Source organism: Ursus arctos, chromosome X (assembly GCF_023065955.2).
Source record: "Ursus arctos isolate Adak ecotype North America chromosome X, UrsArc2.0, whole genome shotgun sequence".
Taxonomy (NCBI): Eukaryota; Metazoa; Chordata; class Mammalia; order Carnivora; family Ursidae; genus Ursus; species Ursus arctos.
Genome location: NC_079873.1, coordinates 55812362 through 55832234, shown reverse-complemented (window position 1 = coordinate 55832234; position 19873 = coordinate 55812362). Strand labels below are relative to the sequence as shown.

The 19873-nt window shown below is 35.7% G+C and overlaps 1 protein-coding gene across 5 annotated transcripts in view; it reads right to left on the bottom strand.

The window, feature by feature from the left end:
* Window positions 1-19873, bottom strand: part of EDA (ectodysplasin A) — a 428098-nt gene that overhangs the window by 139822 nt on the left and 268403 nt on the right. The window lies entirely within an intron of this gene.

Genomic DNA, 19873 nt, shown 5'->3' with positions numbered 1-19873 from the left:
TAAATAAAATCAAAGCATTTATACCCTGAGGTATTTAGCAAAATCTCCAGGTGATTCTACCATGGCAAGTTGTGGTACCGGTACTCCCAGTACCAATGAGTGAAGTAGGATCGCCCAAACTAGTTTGATGAGTATGTCAAGGATATAAAATGAATACAGACGCTGGCACTGAAGACACTTCCAATCTTATAAGAACCCTAAACATGCTCTGATTTTCAACAAAAGGTCTGGAGAGGGTCACTCAGGGTGGTGGTGTTTGCTGAACAAGCACTGAGTCTTACCATATGGAGGGCAGTGAATTAGATACTATCTTTAACATATACAGACAAACAACACACAATCCCAAGTTGCTTTGTAGTGGAACGATAGCACTACATAACAGGAGGTAGTAAAGTTTTAAAAGCAGTGTGACAAGAAGGGAAGCACAATATGTTCTGATTGCCGAATGCAGCGTGCCAGCTCCTGAGAACAAGCAAACAAGAACACTCAACATTGATCACAGCATTTCACGGGAGCTGCCCCCAGTGGGGTGGGGCTAGAGATGGCAGCAATCAGCCCAGATGCCAAAGGAAATTGGCACCTTGGACATTTCTGGTGTGAGTGCCAGAGATTACCATCCCCTGTTGTAATTACGTCTGATGATGTCTGAAATGATGTAGTAAAGCTAAACATGGAGCCTAAACATAACCAACAGTTTTCAACAGAGCTAAGAGCAGTCACTGAATTCTACTTCCTAGGTAGTTTGACTTAAAAATCACTGTCATCAATGCAAAGTGACTGCAAAGTAGAAAGAATAAAAAAGAACAGTATTTTTGTTTGAGGAAATTACCATAGTGTGGTGTCAGCAAGAAATTATACTACAAACCTTCAATTTCTGGCTTTTTTTACTTCCCAGGTTTGGGCTGTATGGATCACCTAACATTTGCCAAATAATGCCTTACATATCTTTAATATTATTTTCCCCCCTCCATTGGTAATAAGCTCCTTAAAGTTAGCTATATTTGTAGGTTCAGAACCTGTGTGAACTTGTCCTCTGAACAAGGTGAAATCTGTGTAAGATGCACATCAAGGGGAAAGATGAGTTATTTCAAACACACAACTACTAATGCAAAGGAGGAAAATGGGCTCCTTTGGGTTCAGTTCTATTCCAAACATCCAGAACAAAGCTGGAAGCATAGAAGCTTACTGAACTGATTCTCATCAATGGACAATGTAAGTTGTGTCCAGCTTTTGTATGACTTTGAAATCCATAACCACCACAGAAGTCACATCTACCTCATTGTTCCATTGTCAGAGTCAGAATCATGTTTAATGTGAAATAGCAAGAGAGGACTACCACTACTGAGATTCTGGATGTCAGTTGGTCTGTGAGCATTAAAACAATGTTCACTGCTGACATTTGCAGAGATGCAATGACAGAAGGCTACCCAAGCATCTTTGGTAGGGTGAGCTTTTTGGCATAACCATAAGCAAGGGTGGCATAAGAAATACTCTAAAGGATGCACTAGAGCATAGCCTCAAATAACATGGCATATTTGTGGGATGCTTGGGAAAACAGCAGCAGAGACAAGCTTGGAAAGCAACAATATGGAATTTGGAAACTTTTTGAGCAAAGGCTTTTTAGCTGACCACAATTTGAACACAGAAATACCAATGGTGACAGGCTCTACAAGTAGCAGCTGCAGTCACAAATCAAAAAGCAGTTTGTATGTATGTCATATAGAAAAGACTTCTGGTTGAAGGTTTAGTCTTTGCTCCCTACAAGTGTGGGTAAAATCAGTGAAATCTTTGAATAAGAAGGGCAGCAATATATGCTGGATGTCACTGCCTTCCCTTGGGAGTGTCTGCTTAATTTGTAATTCCACATACTTCTGAAGTTTAAGACACTTTGACACATAAGGAGAAAAAAAAACCTTCCACTTGCAATACCTGGAAATTACTAAAGACTATCACTGATGAATAGAGTCAGTTTATAAATTAGAATTTACCCATAGAATTTATAGAAGCACCAGGATAAAACCATTCTAGTAATCCTAAGCTCTGGATTCAGAAAACAGCTCAAATACATCCTCTTAATTATGAATTCTTAAATGGCTTTTTGACAATTTTATAACAATGTTGCAGTTTACCTTTACAAAGCTGGACCAATGCAGGTTAGAGTAGGATTATGACCAAAATGAGATTGCCTGTGGTATTCACTTAATTTAAACTAGGATTTTTCCCTTGTCCAAAATTTCACTATCATTAGCATTCTACAAAATCCATTCTGGTTCCCAATGGAGACCTAAATCACATAAACTACCCCTAAACCATATTTGAACAATATTCAAGAGCAAGTATGGAGGAAGGTAAAAGAGAAGTAGCTAGTGAAAAGAAAGTTGCAACAGTCAGACCTTGAGGAGGAGGGGAAAAGGACACAGATAAGAAGCAAAATAAGAAACAGATGATTATTGGTTGCAAGAGGATGAAAATATTTTAAACATTGTAGAAAAATTAAGCAGTGGGAAGGATTTTAGGGAAAGATACATTATCCGTTTAAGTTGATGTTGAAATATGTTGTGGATGAAAGTTCAACTATTATCACTAGGACTCACATGATAGAAGAAAGTCTAGAAACAATGGTCCAAACATTCCCATAGGGTTTGTGGATAAGAATATGAACATAGGTACATGGCTAATGGACTATTAATCAAGGATTGGCTCACAGGAATGTGAGTATAGAAAGTGAATCTCAGAGATCAGTCCAGAGGGAAAGGTCAGTAAATTTAATTCAAAGGAGAGTCTAAGATACAAGTATCTTAGAGGCAGGGAGGTTAATTAGTGGTGAAACACAAACCACTGTTGGGAGGAACAGTAAAGGGCCTGGGACACAAGTTCAGAACTTTAAACACTGTAAAACTAGAATCACCAAGGGGAAGAAAAGGACTGGCAAGAAAACTGAGAGGCCAGGAAAACCATTTCACTGTGGGATTAGATAAATCTAGAGTTGAAATGTTGTCCTTAGATAACTTGGCATTTTAGTGCCTCTTGTATCCGAGTGCGGCTAGGCCCTCCCTTGAGGGAAATACAAAGCAACTGGTTGTGTGACATAATGGCAGACCAATACTGTTTCAGTAGCTATAAAACTGAGAGAAAAATTTTTTTTCAATATGGCTGTTGATTAGAATCCAGCATTAGAGTGTTTCTATGGAAATCTTTTCTCAGAGGAAAATTCCCGACTCTTGCTTATGACCATGACAGTGAGTGAAGAAAGCCTCATGCTGAGTATTGTCTCATAAATCTTTTCCATAGCATCTCAAGAGAGCTACCCATTCAAAAAGAAATTAGGATAAAATATAAACAAATGAAATGAAGTATAGCAAAATACTCTACTCATTAGAGTCAATTTTATGCATACCCATTATTTGATTGTTAGTTTAGGGACTAAAGCCATCTTTCCATGGAGCAATGGAGAATTAGATTTCATTGCTGTGTACTAATCTCTTTCACAGAGCTTTAACCCTAATGAATCCTCTAATTTCTACTAATGGGTAAACAATGTAAGGTTTGTCCAGTTTATAGCTAATTGCTCCTAATTACAAATAGACAGCCCCCAAATTCAGAAAACACTTAGGAACTTTAAAATTTGACAAGTATATAGACTTGTGGATCAAGGTGGCTGACTAGCCAAACAATTTTATTTCCTCTCTCTATCAAGATCCCATTAAACAAATAAAAAAATAATGAAGAGAATAATAGAAGGAATTAGCAGAGATTTCAATGTTTCTGGAAGACAGAAAGTAGATACGATGTTGACTAATAAAGAAGGTCAGAGAAACTGCAGAGGGGGCTTACAGCCTGGGATGATGCTGGTCTGCTCTGTAGGACCCTAGAGAAGTTTGACACTTGGAAATGCCAAGTAAGGGAGTCAGTGAGAATAAAACATGAAAAATTCATTGAAACCCTGTGTACTGAATTATCTCCTGCTCCTTTGCATAGAACCTCTAGTATTCAGGCATTTATTCCCAAGACAGAAAAAAAAAATTCAGAAGGTTCTTCTTTAAAGAGACTGAGTAACCCACAACTATATAGTCAATTAATCTTCAAAAAAGCAGGAAAGAACATCCAATGGAAAAAGGACAGCAAATGGTGTTGGGAAAACTGGACAGCAACATGCAGAAGAATGAAACAGGACCACTTTCTTACACCATATGCCAAAATAAATTCAAAATGGATGAAAGATTTAAATGTGAGACCTGAAACCATAAAAATCCTAGAAGAGAACACAAGCAATAACCTCTTTGACATTGGCCATAGCAACTTTTTTGTAGATATGTCTCCCGAGGCAAGGGGGAAAAAAAGCAAAAACAAACTATTGGGACTGCACCAAAATAAAAAGCTTCTACACAGCAAAGGAAACAATCAACAAAACTAAATGGCAACGATGGAATTGGAGGAGGTGTTTGCAAATGATGTATCTGATAAAAGATTAATATCCAAAATACATAAAGAAGTTCTACAACTCAACACCAAAAAACAAATAATCCAATTAAAAAAGGAGCAAAAGACATTAACACACATTTCTCCAAAGAAGACATCCAGGTGGCTAACAGACACATGAAAAGATGTTCATCATCACTTACCATCAGGGAAATGCAAATCAAAACTACAATGAGATATCACCTCACACCTGTCAGGATGGTTAAACTCAGCAACACAAGAAACAACAGGTGTTGGCAAGGATGTGGAGAAAAAGGAAACCTGTTGCACTGTTGGTGGGAATGCAAACTGGTGCGGCCACTCTGGAAAACAGTATTGAGGTTCCTCAGGAAGTTAAAAATAAAACTACCCTATGATCCAGCAATCACACTAGTGGGTATTTGCCCAAAGGATACAAAAAACATGAATTCCAAGGGATACATGCAGCTTGTATGTTTATAGTAGCATTATTTAAATAGCCAAGATATGAAAGCAGCCCAAGTGTCCATTGATTGATGAATGGATAAAGAAGAAGTGGTATATATATATATATATATATATATATATATATATATATATACACACAATGGGATATTATGCAGCCATAAAAAGAGTGAAATCTTGCCATTTTTAATGACGTGGATGGAGCTAGAGTATAATGCTAAGAAAAAGAAATCAGAGAATACCATATGATTTCACTCATATGTGGCATTTAAGATACAAATGAGCAAAGTTAAACAGAGAGATAAACCAAGAAACAGACTCTGAATTATAGAGAACAAACTGGTAGTTACCAGAGGGGAGGTGGGTGGGAGATGTGTTAAATAAGTGACGGGGATTAAGGAGTGCACTTGTAAAGTGATGTATGGAACTGATGAATCACTACATTATACATCTGAAATTAATGTAATACTGTATGTTAACTAACTAGAATTAAAATAAAAGCTTAAAAAATTTTAAACCCTTGATTAATACCTCATACTCTATAAAATATAACTCAAGTTGGATCATAGACCTAAATGTAAATTCTAAAACTATGAGGCAAAGATTCTTTAGATATGACATGAAAAAGAGGATCCATAAAAGAAAAAGTGATAAAAATGAACTTCATCAAAATTAAGATCTCTGTTCTTGTTAAGACAATTAAAAGATATAGATTAGAAGAAAAATATTTGCAAGTCACATATTCTATAAAGAATTTGTATCCAGAATGTATAATGAACTCTGAACATTCAATAATAAGGAACACCCAGTGCTCGTTACATCACATGCCCTCCTTAATGCCCATCGCCCAGTTACCCCATTCGTCCACCCACCTGCCCTTCAGCAACCCTGTTTGTTTCCTATAGTTAAGAGTTTCTTATGGTTTGTCTCCCTCTCTGATTTCATCTGATTTTATTTTTCCCTCCCTTCCTCTATGATCCTCTGTTTTGTTTCTTAAATTCCACATATGAGTGAAATCATATGATAATCGTCTTTCACTGATTGACTTATTTCGCTTAGCATAATACCCTCTAGTTCCATCCATGTCATTGCAAATGGTAAGATTTCATTTTTTTGGTGGGTAATATTCCATTGTGTGTGTGTGTGTGTATACACATATATATACACTACATCTTTATTCATTCATCTGTTGATGAACATCTGGGCTCTTTCCATAGTTTGGCTACTGTAGACATTTCTGCTATAAACATTGGGGTGCCCCTTTGGATCACTACATTTGTATCCTTTGGGTAAATACCTAGTAGTGTTATATGCAGCTGATGAATAACTGAACTCTACCTCTGAAACTAATGATACAATATATGTTATATGGATTTAAATAAAATAAAATTTTTAAAAAGAGCTCAATTTTTAGAAATGAGTGTAAGATTTGAATAGATACTTCACCAAAGAAGATATGTGAAAAGATGCTCAATACCATTAGTCACTAGGAAAAAGCAAATTAAAACCACAATAAAAACCACTACACACCTACTAGAACAGCCTAACTTAAACAGTCTGACCATACCAACTTTTGGTGAGGATGTAAGAAATTGTTAACTCTCAAAGAACATTGGTGGGAATGTAAAATGATACATTCACTTTAGAAAAGTTTGGCAGTTTCTTATAACATATACTTACCATACAACTCAACAGTTAACACTCCTAAGTGTGTTCTAAGAGAAATGAAAGCATACGTCCACACAAACATTTGTACATCAATGTCTGTAGTAGTTTTATTTGTAGTAACTAAAAATTGGAAACCCATTATGTCCATCAACAGGTGAATGGGTGAACTCTGTTACATTCATACAACAGAATAGTGCTTATTAATAAAAAGGAATGAACTGCTGATTATATGTTATAACAGGAATGAATCTCAAATAATTATGCTGATTGAAAGAAACCATATCATTGTTTTATCCATTCATCTATCAATGAACATCTGAGTTGCTTCCATATCTTGGCTATTGTAAACAACGCTGCAATAAACATATAATAAACATATGATCCAGTAATTCTACTATGCGGTATTTACTCAAAGAAAATGAAAACACTAATTTGAAATGATATACTATTTTTTAAATTAAGAAGACTAATCTTGATTACTGTTGCTTTCTAATAAGCCTTGAGATCTGGTAGCATAAGTCCTCCAAGTTTGTTCTTTTTCAAACTTGTTTTGGATATTTTAGGTCCTTTGCCTTTCCACATAAATTTTAGAATTGGATTGTCAATTTCTACAAGAAAAATTAGGGAAGATCAAATTGGGGAAAACTGACATATTAACAGTATTTCATATTTGAGATGTCATCATAAAAGATATTTTTAAAAATGTCAATTTCTGTTTATTGTTAGTATATAGGAATATAATTATTTGAAAGTGATTTTGTGTCCCGTGAACTTATTCACTTATTAGTTCTAGTAGTTTTGTAGATTTTTTGTATGATTTTCTACAAAGATGATCACATTGTCTGCATATAAAAACAGTCTCATTTTTCTTTCAAAACTTGTTGTCTTTTATTATTTTTCTTTCCTATTGCACTAGCTAGAATCCCCAGCACAATGTTGACTAGAAGTGATGAGAGCAGACATCCATACCTTGTTTCTAATCTTAGAAGGAAAGCCTTCAGTCTTTCACCATAAAGTATGTTGTTAGCTATAGGGTTTTTGATAAAGTTCCCTCTACTCCTAGTTTTCCGAGTTTTTTTTCTAAATCATGAATTGGTGTTATATTTTGTTAAATGTTTTGTCTGAATTGATTGATATGATCATATGATTTTTTTCCCCTGAGCCTTGTAGTAGGGAGAATCATATTGATTTCCCCCCATTAAAAAAAAAATTAAGGCATAACTGACACACAAGTTGAAACAACCCAGTGGGCATCTAATCTAGTTCTATATTCAGAGGCCTCAACCAGAATGTTAGGAGAGTTCAAAATCTTGTTCAAGTTAGTAGACCTTGACAAATAGATTTTTGTCTGTCTTTTCTATCATCCATCCATCCGTCTACTAGGCACTTGCTCCGGTCAAATCCTGTGAAAGGAACTGGGGATATAAACAGCCTTGTAAACCTTGTGTTTTTGAGGCTCACACTCTATCTAGTGAGTAGATAAACAGCTTATCACATTAGTGGGATGGATGCCATAGTAAGGTCATCGAGGAACATCAATGAAATCACAGAAGATGGAGATATTCTGCTCAGGGTGGGGAAATTGGGAAAAATGATTTCTGAGTTGGCATTTAAAAAGTAAGCAGGAGACTTCTAAGCAGAGGTGAGAGAGAAGCACATTTCAGAAAAGAGGCCATTGCTTTAGAAGTTCTTCCACACTTCCCAATGCCCTCCCTACTCATTCAAAAATAATTTTACATTCTATTACAATATATATTTGTTTAAATATAATGATTTTCTTTAACCCAGAGTAGAGTTTATGCTCCAGAAAGACAAATTCTGGACGCTGGCAGACCATTTCCAGTTTGTGAAGCACAGTTCTATGTGAAGGACCTAAGGGTCACTGGTAAACAATCAGAAACTAGGAACAGCTTCTTGGGGTAGTTGTCAAATCTCAGAATTATGTCAATCAAGCATTAGGTATGCAATTAGAAATACTCTAGCTTCAAAGCTTGTATGTTTGCCCAAGGACCTAAATTATCATTTGCTCACTCTCTGATTACCCCAGCTCCATGATGAGCCAAGTTCTACTTAGCACTGCCAAAAAACCCCAGCAAGAATGTTTTTAATAGTTTTAAACAAGTTTTCAAATTTCTTTGGCAAATCAAGGCAACTGTACAGTATCTTGCTGGGGTCTTCAATTGACATTGAACTGGGGCCATGTAGAGTCCAGTTTTAAGCAATATGTAACATGAGGAATTATGTTAGTACTGAGATCCTTGATCACTTGCCAGTCACAAATTTCATTTTGACTTGTACTAATGGTAACTGTTGAAATCATTATCAAGAGACCTCATCTCTCATCAGCTGATACCTACTTGTGTGAAAAGTGCTGCCATATCCTGCTTGAGAATTGATTAGAAATGCTTTGCATTATTTCTTGCCAATAAAGGTAAAATACTGTTAAAACAAATACCTTTAACATATAATGGGAGCTTTTGTAGAATGAAGAAACTTCCAGGTGTAAGTTGGTGGCACATTTATTTCTAGCAACATTCAGTGCAATAGGGCTCAAGGCAACCAAAGGATATGAATCACAAGGATTTTGTTTTTTGTAAAGGATATTAGGCTACTAAAACTTTTATGAGTTCCTACTGTAGTGTTTTTGGAATATTTAAAAATTTAATCTATGCACTTTATTTTTTTTAAGATTTTATTCATTTATTTATTAGAGAGAGAGAGCAAGCCAGGGGAGGAGCAGAGGGAGAGGGATAAGCAGACTCTGCAATGAGCACAGGGCCCAATTCAGGGCTCCATCTCACAGCCCTGAGATCATGACCTGAGCCGAAATCAAGAGTCATAACACTTAACTAACTGAGCCACTCAGATGCCCCTAATCTATGCACTTTAATAAATGCTTAACACTTTATGCAGTCCCTCTTTTTAAAAATTTGAGTATGGTTAACACACAATGTTACATTAGTTTCAGGTGTGTAACACAGTGATTTGACAAGTCTATATGTTATGCTATGCTCACCACAAGTGTAAATACCATCTGTCTTCATACAATGGTATTACAATATCATTGACTATATTTCCATGACTCATTCATTCCATAACTGGAAGCCTGTATCTCACACTCTACTTCACCTATTTCGCCCATCCCCCAACCCCTCTCCCCTCTGGCAATCATCAGTATGTTCTCTGTATTTATAGGTCTCCTTCTGTGTATTCATTTGTTTTGTTTTAGATACCAATAAGTAAAATTGCATGGTATTTGTCTTTCTCTGTCTGATTTATTTCACTTACAATAATACCCTCTAGACCCCCCCAAAAAACCAAAAAATCAATTAAAAAAATGGGCAGAGGACCTGAATAGACATTTTTCTGAAGAAAACATACAGATGGCCAAACAGCACATGAAAATATTCTCATCACTAGTCACCAGGGAAATGCTATAGGGTTTTTGATAAAGTTTCCTCTACTCTTAATGAGATATCATCTTAAACCTGTCAGAATGGCTAGAATCAAGAAGATAAATAACAAGTGTTGGTGAGAATGTGGAGAAATAGGAACCCTTGTGCGCTGTTCATGGTATAGCTGCTGTGGAAAATAGTATGGAGTTTCCTCAAAAAAATTAAAAATAGAAATACCATATAATCCAATAATTCCGCTACTGGGTATTTACCCAGGAAAACCAAAACACTAATTCAAAAAGATATATGTACTCCTATATTTATTGCAACATTATTACAATAGCCAAAATATGGAAACAACCCAAGCATTCATCAGTAGATGAATAGATAAAGAAGATGTGGCATATATATACACAATGGAATATTAGCAAGTCAGCCATAAGAAAGGATGAGATCATGCCATTTGTGACAATGTGCAATCCCTCTTTCTGATGGCAACTCATTTACCAAGGAACAGTTTAAAATTATCTGCTGTGTATTGGCACCAGCTAAATAGATTTTTATCAGACTTTATTTTTTTTCAATCAAGAAGTTTTTAAATTCCAGAATAGTTAACATACAGTGTTATATTAGTTTCAGGTGTACAATACAGTGATTCAACAATTCTATATGTTGCTCAATGCTCATTAAGATCAGTGTCCTCTTAAATCCCCTTCACCTATTTCACCCAACCTGCCCCAACCCCTCTCTGGTAACCATCGGTTTGTTCTCTATAGTTGAGTCTGGGGTTTTTTTTTTTTTTTTTTGGTTTGTCTCTCCGCCCCCCCGCCCCACCCCGTTCATTTTCTTTTCTTTCTTTCTTTCTTTCTTTCTTTCTTTCTTTCTTTCTTTCTTTCTTTCTTTCTTTTGTTCTTTCGTTCTTTCAATTCAAATTAGTTAACCTATAGTGCAGCACTAGTTTCGGGAGCAGAATCCAGTGATACAACACCCAGTGCTCATCCCAACAAGTGCCCTCTTTAATGCCCATCACCCATTTAGCCCATCCCCCCAACTCCCTTCCAGCAAACTTCAGTTTGTTCTCTATAGTTAAGAGTCTCTTGTGACTTTACTTTTTGTAGCTTGCATTATGAGGACAGTAGATAGTTTGCTCCTAAAATAGAATAAAAATATGGTAAGTATTCTCTTCATTCTAAAAATAATCACCTCAGTGTCTATACGGGTTCCATTCATAGTTATCACCACCTTCCTTTTTTTATTCAAGTGCAATTAACATACAGTGTTATATTAGCTTCACGTGTACAAAGTAATGATTCAATTCTATACATTTCTCAATGCTCATCAAGATAAGTGGACTCTTAATTCCCTTTATCTATTTCTCCCATCCCCCCACCCACCTCCCCTCTGGCAGCCACATTTGTTCTATGTATTTAAGAGTCTTTTTTGTTTGTCTCTTATTTTCTTTGTTCATTTCTTTCTATTCTCCTTAAAGATCTAGCAGTTATGTGAATAAATTTACTACCAACCCAGTGCAACACACTCACACAATATCTACATTTCCATAAAACCCCAAATCATTCATTTAATGAATACTGACTGATAAAATGCTGTGGAATGCAAAAGATACTATGCAATTTAATTGGAATACAAATATCAGTAAATATGGTCCTGGTCAACATGATCATTGTTTAGCATGATGGCTCTTAACCAGGGGCAAGTATCAGAATTGCTTAGAAAATATCATATGATCCAGTAATTCCACTGTTGGGTTTTTACCCAGGGAAAACAAAAACACTAATACAAAAAGATATTTGCATCCCTCTGTTTATCGCAGCATTATTTATAATAGCTAAGACATGGAGGCAATCTAAGTGTCCATCAATAGATGAATGGGTAAGGAAAATGTCGTATATATGCAATGGAATAATACACAGCCATAAAAAGGATGAGATCATGCCATGTGAGACAACACGGATGGACCTAGGGGGTGTTATGCTAAGTGAAATAAGCTGGACTGAGAAAGACAAATACCGTATGATTCTGCTCATAAATGGAATCTAAAAAAATGAAAAAACAAACAAAAAGCAGAATCAGAACTATAAATACAGAGAACAAACTGATGGTCGCCAGAAGGTAGGGAGGTGGAGTTTGGGCAAAATGGGTGAAGGGGAGAGGGAGATACAGGCCTCCAGTTATGGAATGAGTAAGTCATGGGAATAAAAAGCAGAGCATAAGAAATATGGTCAATGATATTGCAATAGTGATGTAAGGGGACAGATCATAGCTATACTTACGGTGAACACAGCATAAAATGTAAAGTTGTCAATTCACTAAGTTGTGTACCTGAAATTAATGTAACATTGTGTGTCGACTGTACTCAAATTAAAAAAAGATATGCTAATTGCTATTAAATGAATAAGTTCTGGGGACCTAATGTACAGTGTGGTGACTATAGTTAGCAATACTGTATTACAGACTACTTGAAAGTTGCTAAGAGAGAAGATTTTAAATGTTCTTACTACAAACAAAATGGTAATTATGTGAGGTGATGGAGGTGTTAACTAAGCTTGTTGTGGTTAATAATTTTGCAATACATACATGTATCAAATCATCACCTTGTACACCTTAAACTTACATAATGTTATATCAATAAAAAAGGCAGTGGCGTAAACTAACAAAAGAATTACATACAGGGTCTTTTCAAAATTGACTTATGCAGTATTAAGACCACCACCTGAGGAAGTAATATCTGAAGTGGCTTCTGAAGGTTTGGTAGTTTGATAGGGATAGAACTGAAGGGCTGTCCTAGGCAGAGGGAAGCATGTGCAAAAGTATTACAGCATGCTACTTAACTCTAAATATCCTTACCTATAAAATGGGAAAAACAGTCACCTCATGGGGTCATTGTGAGAATGAAATGAGAACACGTATGAAAGTACTTGGTGCATTGTAAATGTTCAATGTTAGTGGCATTCTTTGCTCTAACATTTAAAATAAAGTTGATTTAACCAATTAGCTTTTTTTCAGCTAGTATGACACTGAAGGAATGGAACATAGAATGGATAAGGTACAATCGGGATTAAAGGGGGAAAGACAAGTTTGCAGTCTGGAAGAGATAGGGGCAACATGGGTATAGTCAGAAAGTGAGGACATAAGTTAGGGGTACAGGGCAATAAAAATCAGATGTAACCAATAGTTTTAGAAGAAATTATATATCTGCAAGTCACATTCTGATGGGAAAAGGAATTTAAGTCACTCTGGTTATCTGTTCCTAAAGCAAGAAGAAATCATGCTGTATATATTAGGTGGTAAGGATAGAAATTAGGGTGAGTATGTGTATGGTGATGGTAGTGAGGGAGGGAAGAATAAAGGGAAGCTTTGGAAATATTCAGAAAAATAATTATAGGCATCCTGCTTACCAATAAAATTCCCTCTACTTTCTGGACAACAATCATATTGAATTGACTCTGGGCCATCAGTGACTTAGCATTTACTTTAGCAGATACTTCCTTTGCCTATGTTGTAGCTAATTAATACACGCTTACAAAAAGGTAGTAGCCTGAATTTTTAAAAAATTGTTTCCATGTAAATAAAGTCTAACACTTTATAATGTATGCTCCTTCAATTCCAATAAAGGAAGAATTGGTAAGTAAAACCAAAACTATTCTTTAAAACACCTGTAGCTTGCCAATCAAAAGCAAGCAAGGTTTTCATTAGTGAAATGCAAATTAAAACAACAATAAGATACTACTAAACGCCCACCAGGAAGTTTAAAATCCAAAAAACTGATAATATCAATTACTGGCAAAGATGCAGAGCAACAGGGACCCTCATTCATTGCCAGTGAGAAGGCAAAAATGGTACGGCCACTTTGGGAGACAGTTCAGCAGTTTCTTACAGAGCTAAACATAGTCTTTTTTAAAAAAAAAAAAAACATAGTCTTAGCGTACAACCCAGCAACTTCTCTCCTAAATATTTATGTAACTGATTTGAAACTTATTTCCACACAAAAAGTAGCATGTGAGTGTTTATAGCAGCTCTATTCATAGTCATTAAATACTAGAAGCAGCCAAGACGTACTTCAATAGGTAAATGGGTAAACAAAGCATGCACATACATATAATGACCTGCTATTTAGTGAAAAAAAGAATATGCTATCAAGCCATACAAAGATGTGGATAAATCTATTATATATGTGGCTAAGTGAAAAAAGCCAATCAGGCTACATATTGCATGATTCCATTTATATAACATTTGGAAAAGACAAAACTATAGAGATTAAACAGATGATTGGTGGTTGCCAGAGGTTTGAGGAGGAGGAGAGAAGATTGAATAGGTAAAGCACAGGGGATTTTTAGGATGGTAAAACTATTTTGTATGATACTGTAATGGTAGATATATGACCCTACATTTTTCAAAACCCATAGAACCTTATAGTACAAAGAGTGAATCTCAACAAAGGCAAAAATTTAAAAGCCAGGGGATTGATTTCAGGATGGAGTTGCAGAATGTGACAGAAGAATCTAATTATAATACACGTGTATGAAAAAATCTAACTGGAGGTGGGGAGAAAAAGGGCTGACTTAAGTAACTTCAGAAATGAGTGGACTTTCTCAGACTGAAGACAAAAGACGCTGTAAATAAGCGTGTCTTCTACTTGATAAAGTTGTCCCCACACAGGTGTGGGTGACAATTCTGAAACTATTATACATGTGCATTGGAATTGGATGATTAAGTAAATGCGTGGTGGATGAGAGTGGGATTCTTCATTCTAGAATGATCTACATGGTAAAGGATTAGAATTGGAGACAGTATGAACTCATATTTAGCTTAATATAGATACAAATAGCTACATTTGGAAATGTTTATAGATATGTGTATAATTGCAGGCTAGGATACACTCATATAGTTTCTTCTTCTGTCAGCTGAGAAGGCCTGGAAGTAATAACGCCGTAGCAGCAACAAGCACATCTAACACTCAGATCTTGCTTTCTAATACCATTCCTCAACAGAAAGTGGAATCGACAGAGAATTGGTTAATGATAGGACTGAATAGGGCAAGAAATATACATAGGAGCCTGTAGCATCTTGTAGTACCGTCTTATAGTGCCATAAAGTAAATAAGTATTCAGTAAATATCCACATGGGCAGTTGTATGTCAAAGGGACACAGGAACTAAATGAAGGAGCTTCCAATGGCCAAGGCTGGAACAGTTTGAACAAGGTAAAGTAGTATTGTATTATAACTCAAAGTATAAAATAAATATCTTTATGTCTATACTAGATCATATAAATAAATGATTAGGCAAACAAACAAACAAACAAACAAAAAAACAAACAAGAATAGACAAACCAACAAGGCAAAAGAATCCCAAATAATTTATGTGGGATACTTCACCCTCAGGAAGGTGGACATTAACTCTCCACTCCTTAAGCATAGGCTGCACATCATGACTTACAAAGAAAACAGCATGAAAAGGGGGAAATTAATAATTTCACAGAAAACACTACTTCAGCCAGGTGATGAAGGTTAGCATCAAGAGTGGTAAGTCATGTTAATGGCATTTACCCTTGATATAATGTGTTGAAAACGATGCTTTACCTTTTTGGTCTTCCTCCCCAAAACCTATAAATAACCCTAGTCTAATCATGAGAAAAACATCACCCAGATGCCATTCAATGGACATTCTACAAAATAGCTGACTAGTACTCCTCAAAAACTGTTAAGGTCATTGAAAACAAGGAAAGTCTGAGAAATTGCCATAGTTATTAAGAAGAGACTGAGGAGACATGATGACTAAATGTACAATGGCATCGTACATTGGACCCTGTAAGAGAAAAAGACATTAGGTAAAAACTAAGGAAATGTGAATAAAGTATGAATTTTAGTTAATAATATATCAGTATTAGTTCATTTGCTGTGACAAATGTACCATGCTAAAATAATAAGTGATACTGGGATACTAGGGATGGAGTATATGAAAACTTTGTACTAGTTTTGCAACATTTCTGTAAATCTAAAACTACTCTAAAATAAAAAGTTTATTTAAAATATTGCATTGAGATATTATTTACCTAGAAAAAAATTTCAGAAGTATATAATTTAAGATAAAAACCAGAAGAACTTGTCAAAGCAATGGTGTAGAAAAAGATATTTCTTGAGTGGGATCACCCTAAGAAGATTCTCAACACAAAGGAAAAGGAGAAAAGTATGCATACAAAAGAAGCAGCTTTCACTGCAGTGACATGCAAAATCTTATCTGGCAAGGTTAAATAGCAATGCTCTGGAATGTCATGATAGCACAATAGGAATTAGCCAAATAACTTAGCCTGCAGTTACCCACAGACTAATTTGTTTTCTGAAGAACCACATTCCAAAGTTTACACAAATCACGAAGCCTACAAAGATTTTTTTAGTGCCTATTTTTTTCTTTGGCTAATGCTAAAATTGAACTTTTTAGGACATGGAATACAATTTGAAACTTCATTAGTGAAGATTCCAAAGACAAACACTATGACTTTTGATTTGTTTACAATCCCAAGTAGAATCCAAGATTTTTTCACCTCCAGTTTTTAATTCTCTATTTTCATGCTCTACAATGGAATTCACAGTAAATCCAAAAGAAAGGGCTCTTCTATGGCCATTATCGGAATTAAACTTTGAAAGACTCACCAGCACCAATAAAGACAAAATTGTATGCTAGGCTGGACTTGAAATATGCCACAGTAATGGAAAAGGCAAGACCTTTGGAGAGGGTGGGGGGAGTAGGGAGATCAGTGGCATCAGATGATTATTTCACACTACATATACTTGTTGATCTGGATGAGACTAGGGTTATAAATGTCTGTAACTGTCTCCTTGAGAAACAAGTTGGCGGTCTTATGGTTCTGAGTTTCCCTGAAATATTTATTCTGTTATTCCTTCGGGTAATTATAGCTTATTAGCCCTAGTTATATTCTCATGTTGCATAGTAAATTATTCTCCTCTCTCCTTGGTGTTTACACCCTTCAGACAGTTGTATCCCCACCCTCTTCCCCCTTAGTCATCACTTAGCTAAATTGTATAGACAAAATTCTTTTAATCTTTGCTCATAAATCAATCCCTCTGGCCCCATAATAATTTTTGTTACTCCTCTCTGAACTCTCTCCAATTAATCTATATCTTTTCAGTTAATGAGTTTGGAGAAGCTGAATAGTCCAGGTGTGATCCTAGTTGCGTTTGGTGTCTATGTGTTTGTAAATGTACCAAAAGGTCTTTTGTAATGGGGACAAAAAATGTAATAAATTAAGAGTGGCTTTTCTGCCCCATTTTATGGTACTCCAAATGCTTAATTATCCTTCAACCATGGGTTTTCATTATCAATGGCCATTTCTCAAGTTTCGACTCTTGCTAATTATAGGATCTATTACAGTTCCTGCTGTTAACCAGTCGCAAATACTTTAAGTATCTGTCAAAAATAAATCTATTTAGATTGAATCCAACCAGTTACTTTTAAAAGAACCCTATGTTTAATTCTCACAGACATTTTTTAAAACCAGTCTGTGTATACCAATACCACCAAAGTTGACTGCCTTCATTGGAGAAATGAAGATGAAGTTTAGAAATGGTTTTGAAAAAACTGAAAGGAAATTAACTCACTTGACTGCTAAAGGAGAGAAGGTGCTTTTTGTAGGAAAAAAGATAATACATTTTTAGAGAACTGTCACTTCATGGTAAGGCAGATTATTTCAGAATACTGATTTCTTTCCAGAGAGTTCAACTTACCTTTCACTTTCAATAGGTATTCAGGCTCCTTTAGCAGAAATGATTGGTTAGTCTACTCTTGATTTTGGGAAACAATTCAGTTTGGGGGTAATTCATCCCCACAATTACTTAACATCATTAATTCCCTTTTATTTCCTTCCTCCTGATATTCCCTTGCCTTTTTCAGGGTAGTTACACCCACAAGAAGGTATGCAGTTAGTTAACATTGTGCAAAGTTTGTTAATTACCAGACATTACAGAATAGGCTACCCCAAAATACATTTCATGTTTACATAAGGGCTGGTGATCTTTTCAGGGTAGTAAAATACCAGGCATATAAAAACCTGACACTGACTTAAAACGTATTACATTAAAAATGCTATTATTAAAAAATAGAAAACTTAAGTGGCAGGGGAATTAGGTGTAAAGGAGTGATTAGCATAAGACAAGAGTTACTCTGGGATGACTTGGTGGAAAAAAAAGTGAAATTAGTCAATTTTCCTTCTCTGGCATGTAGTTTCTGATGAGAAAATGTGTTCAGACAATAGCTAGAAGGAAAGTTTGAGGATTATCTGTGGATCATATTTATCCATGCTATTATATTCTTTTGCCTATTATCACAGACACTAAGAGTTGGGTTCTGAAATGTTCTCTTAGTTTTGAGTTCAAACATCTTAATCTATATTTGATCAAATGTACAAATGGAAATATAACCTATTGGGGGAAAGGCAACACATTTTCTATAAATAAAAATCATGTCTGGGGGCAATTGGGTGGCTTAGTTGGTTGATTTGGCTCAGGTCATGATCTCAGGGACATGGGATTGAGCCCCACATCAGGCTCTGTGCTCAGCAGGGAGTCTGCTGGAGATTCTCTCTCCCTCCCCACCCCTGCTATCTCTCTCATAAATAAATTAGTTAATCTTTTTTTAAAAAAAGAAATCATGGCTTAACTCATTTATGAGTTCTTTGGGGAGGTAAATAAGGATATGGCCAACAAAAAATGAATGGATACAATTTACTTGGTTTTTAAGTAAGTTTTTTTTTTCGATCACACACCAAAGATTACTTAAAAATAAAAATGAGTTAACACAGGAGTTGTAAGACCAAGAGAACAATTTTAAAGATAATAAACAAAGGAGATTGCTTTAGATGAAAAAATGTAAATGATGAATGCTCACCAGATCTGTGTTGATATGACTATCATTTATTGAGCTCCTGTTATGTACCAGACACCATACTAGGTATTTTCACACAGTGCTTCTCAAATTTTTCTATGAAAGTAGTACCCTGCACTCCCCCTCTTGTCTATGCTTAGTTCTTTCTATTATTGTTTATTTAGCTGTCTGAGTTCTCTATGGGACTATAAAAGGACTAGGAGAGCAAGCACTATGTCTGCTTTGCTCATTATTGGATCTCCAGCATTCGGCAAAGTGATGCGTACAGAGTAGGCACTCAAAATAGTTTTTGCATGAATGTATACCTGTTGTGATGCTCTTTTTATTGTTTATACCAGAGTTGATTTTAAGATTTTTGTTTATGCTCTGGAAGAGTCTGGGTTTAAGATTGTAGGTGAAACAAAGTTCTCTCTATATAAGATGATATAGCAACAGGGAAACATTACAACAAGAAAGGTGTAACGAGACCCATGAGAAGGTAAAAAGGTAAAATTTCCCATGAGGGTGAGTAGGGTAACATATTTAGGAAGAAAGAGAATAATTTGAGTTATGTAAGACTGTAATCTCTGAGCTTCTACTTTTAAAGCGGAAGTTATGTCTAAGAGTACCACAAACTATTCTGTGAAAACATTGCTGGGGCATCATTCAGAAAGATCATTAGAAAGAAAGGCAAAAGCAAGCTTCTTCCTCTTATGCAGTGAAACCCACTGCAGGAATATGGTGGGAACCTACAGGAGATTAGCAGGAAGTTGGAAATGTTTAATGGACATCTACAAGAAAAATGAATTAAGGTGATGGGAGGAATAGGTATTACATGAGGAGAGACAACAGAGTCAGGACTCACCCATCTGGGAGAATAATGCTTGAGGAAAAGTATTACCAATATTTAAAAGTAACATATAGACATGCTCTGGATTTGGATCCAGAAAATCTGCATTTAAGCTGTAGCTTTCTGAGTCTCAGTCTCCTCTTCTAAAATGTTTGAGTAGAT